The 4,100-nt window shown below is 40.9% G+C and overlaps 1 pseudogene; it reads right to left on the minus strand.

Annotated features, from left to right (window-relative positions):
• Positions 1 to 3,032: 3,032 nt before the first annotated feature.
• Positions 3,033 to 4,100, minus strand: LOC146618545 (spastin pseudogene; annotated as a pseudogene).

Below are 4,100 nucleotides of genomic sequence, written 5' to 3' on the forward strand. Positions count from 1 at the left end.
CTGCCTTATCAGTGGGTTATACATATATGCTGAGGTCAAAGGAAAACTAAATATACACACACCAGCACTTTGGTGAATTAACTCGAGTCTTTGCTTTAATCTGTGCTAAGTACAGTAGGAGGTTTGGTAGTACATATGAAGATAAGTTCACACATGCACAGAAACATCAGAAGACACATGAAAGTATAGATATTTCTATTTTAGAAAAAAAAATCCATCGTATCTTGTTTTTTTCTTTACGTTTCTTTGAAGCTGTTTAATATAATCTAAGTTGTAGCTCGTTTGTGCAAGTGTCTCTCTTTTTTTCCTTTGATGCTTTTGATGATATATTTTCCCTGTTCTACCAGACCCAGTGAAAAATGCAGGGAGCTTTCCTGTAGTTTAATATTCTTCAGGCTGCAATAGGTTTCTGCTCAACCACTCTGCTCAGAATATATGTCTTATTCAGTTTTGAGAGTGTGGTAAACCATGTTTTATCTTTGCAATCATAAATTCTTTTTACATTTTGTTTTGCTTTGAATACTACAGATATTATTTGTCATATTATCGGTAGTGTTTGTAGTTGAATAGTGTTATATTATTATTATGTGTTAGGATTTGATCAATCCATGACGTGCACAAATGCATTCACAATGGTCTTTAAAAGCAAATACATTTTTTCTCTCTAACAGCTGCTGTATTTACTTTCCTCTTCAGTCCTTCCTGTACTTGGTCAACCTCCTCTCCTCTTCCCAGTCGGTGTGGCAACTGCTGGGCCGACAGTCTTTGGCCAACAAAAGTGAATACACCCTGAGGGAGATGCCAACCTCCATACCTGTAAGTGTTTTTCTTCTTCTTCTTTTCCACACACTGCAGTTTTTTTTTGTCATCCATCTGAGGGCATGTTTGCACTTTTTATTTGGCCTCCAAACACCACCCACCCATTTGTTTTACTTCAAACGCATTCAAATAAACCCTCTCACACTGAGACTGATATACGTTCTCCACCTTACCCATTGTAAATTTCCACACAGTTTTCGTTTTGCACCCTATCCGGTGCATTCTTGTTCAAAGCCTCTCATTTTACTCCACAGGATTTGATTGACAGACTGATTGCCGTGAATTCGGATGGGAAGATTCATTCTCTCTTCCACTACGAAGAGAGTCACACATTCGGCCTAAGGTGGGATTCATTATTTTTTTCATATTACTTAACATCAGTGGGGAAGTAGACGATATCAGATTATCACCTGGTGACTGCACACACACTTCAGCCTCTGGCAATAGGAGACTGGCATGGTGACGTAATCGGCCTTAAAATGCGGCCTTTAAGGCTGCAGACCCTGAATTGGGATACAGCCTCTGAATCGCTGCATCTTGTAGCTGTGTCGTCTTAAATTGGTCATGTGATTTTGACGCGCCGGCGCGTCCGGCAACCCCAGAGGTTTAACTTAATATTTAAGTGTCTCTTGGTTTTAGACTAGTTGTTTAGTCTAATTTGATGTTTTAAACCAGAAAAGGAAGAAGAGGGCTTAGAATTACAGGTAAGAACTGCTCAGTGGTATGTGATAAACTGTAAATGTAAAGCTTACAGGTCAGTCCTCATGTTTTTAAATCAGATTTTGAGTCTATACATGGCACATTATGCTTTTGCATGTTGTGAAATGTGCTGCAAAACAAACTGAGGTAAACTAACTGGTTTACTGTGATGGATTTAAAGTGCGTGTGACTGGTGCGCAGTGGCTGTGGTGCTCACGGTCAGAGTTCAGTCACAAAGAGGGTAACAGAGATGAATTTAAAGTTAAGGTGATGGTGCTTAGATTCATTCACAGACTGAAACCTTCACACCAACTTTATCCTGTGTCTCTTAGTTTTAGACTAGTTGTTTAGTCTATTTTGATGTTTTAAACCATATCACAGGGTTTTTACTCCACCATTTACGGGGTTTTAACAAGCAAACAAAAGACAGATCGTGATGTTTGAAAATGTTTTGGAAATATTCTTTAAAGATTAGATGTAGAATACGCAGAGGACAAATTCAATTGGTTTATTAGTTTATTACATAAGTTGAAAAAAAGTTAAACAAGTAAATAAAGAAACAACGTAAAAGAAAAGTAAACAAAACAAATCGGTAAATAAAGGAAAATGGTAATAAGAAGGGAAAAAAAAAGAAAAGAGAAAACCCCAACAATCCCCTCTGAGCAAGCACTAGGCGACAGTGGGGAAGAAAAACTGCCTTTAAACGGGCAGAAACTTCCGGCAGAACCAGGCTCACGAGGGGCAGTCAACTGCCGGGACTGGTTGGGGTGAAAAAAGATGAAGGAGAGAGGGAAGAAGTGTTAGGAGAGAAGGGGAGAGGAGAGGTGAAAATTAAGATGGAACAGAGGTGGAGGGAGACGAGGTGACGTCAGCAGTAGAAAAAATAGAAAGAGTAGAAAAAGCAGGAGTGTCCCTCCTCCAGAAGAAGCGGAAACGTTTTTTCTTCTTTTCCATGAGCTTTTCCACGACCACTTTTTTCTCTAGGATGAGGGTTCTCAACTGATCGGTTGTTTCTTCAACTTCCTTCTCAAGTTTCTGGCATCTTTGCTCCATTTCTTTTAATAGATTGCACTTGTCTGTATTTTGCTGTTGTTTTTCCTTGTGCATCTTTTCTAACTGCTCATTTCTTCTTGTGATTTCTTGAAGCTTACGCTGCAGGTCTTCATTTATTTTCTCTTGTTGCTGCTTTTGTGCAAGCATTTCAGCGTTTTCACACTTCAAGTTGTCTGAGTTCAACAACATCTCATTAATGACCTCTGAGTGTTTTTTCGCCATTTCATTGATCCTCTTTGAACATCGTTTTTCCAATACTTCTCCTTCCAGTTCAGGTGTTCTGTCCTTCATTGTATTAATTTGTTCAGTTGTAGATTTCTTCTCTCCAAGTCCTGGAGAATACGTTTTTTTTCTTTTTCCTGTTGCTCTTTCTCTTGAAGAAGCTCTTTATTTTTGCACTCTGTTTCATCCAGCCTGACTGGATTTGGATTTATTGAAGAAGGACCACCAAAATCTTTGTTCTATTTGGTGTACATGTTAAGAGTTGCTGGACTAACAGTTGGTTTGATTTGCTTCAGAGAATCCTCAAAGTCTTTTATCTTAATGTTGCGCACCTCAGCAGCAGCTATAACACGGACTTGTTCTGGTGCCAACTCTCTTATTGGGCCAAGTGCAGCATCTTTGGCTAATGCTGTCAAATCGCTCCCTGAATATCCTTCAGTCACTTTTGCAAGACAGGACAGTTCGTCTTGGCTCAGTGGACTCCCGTGCGTTCCCAAAAGATTTTTCAGCAGCGTAAATCTTGTCTTCTCATCGGGTAAGGTCACATATACTCTTTTTGCAAAGCGCCTTAATATTGCTTCATCGAGCTCCTGGGGCCTGTTCGTTGCTCCCATTACAAGTACTCTGTCATCCTTTCCTGACTGCAACCCGTCAAACTCAATGAGGAACTCAGTTTTTAAACGGCGAGAGGCGTCGTGCTCCCCCTCCCTCCTTTGACAGAGCAAGCCGTCCACTTCATCGATGAAGATTACTGAGGGCTGTCTCTCTCTTGCAACTGCAAAGAGTGCTCGTACGAGCTTCTCGCCTTCTCCCACATATTTGGAGGTCAAACTAGCAGCACTGATGTTGAAGAATGTTGCATTAGACTCTGCAGCAACTGCTTTGGCGAGCATGGTCTTCCCATTTCCTGGTGGGCCAAATAAAAGCAAGCCACGTGCAGGAGCTCTCAGACCAGTAAAGAGATCAGGTCTTAAGGCAGGAAGGATGACAATTTCTTGAAGTGCTTGCTTTGCCAGATCCTGCCCTGCGATGTCATCAAATGACACAGTCGCTCCACTGTATACAATTTCATTTGTAATTAAGCTGACCAGTTTACTGTCCACATTCTTTTTCATATCCCTCTTCGGGGGCTGTTTCACAGCTGCCGGTCTTCCATTCTGAGTTTTTCCCACCCGAGCGGTTTTCTTTGCATCAGTTATTCTTAATGGAGGTCTTACAGAAGTGGAGGGTCTGATGGTGGTGGAAACACCTGCGGGTTGACTTTTAGGAACTGACTTTGGCTTACTTGCAATTGTTTTGGTCGACAT

Source organism: Diplotaxodon limnothrissa, linkage group LG14, assembly GCF_057381915.1.
Source record: "Diplotaxodon limnothrissa isolate DT_005_m linkage group LG14, D_limnothrissa_male_GT1.1, whole genome shotgun sequence".
NCBI classification, from domain to species: domain Eukaryota; kingdom Metazoa; phylum Chordata; class Actinopteri; order Cichliformes; family Cichlidae; genus Diplotaxodon; species Diplotaxodon limnothrissa.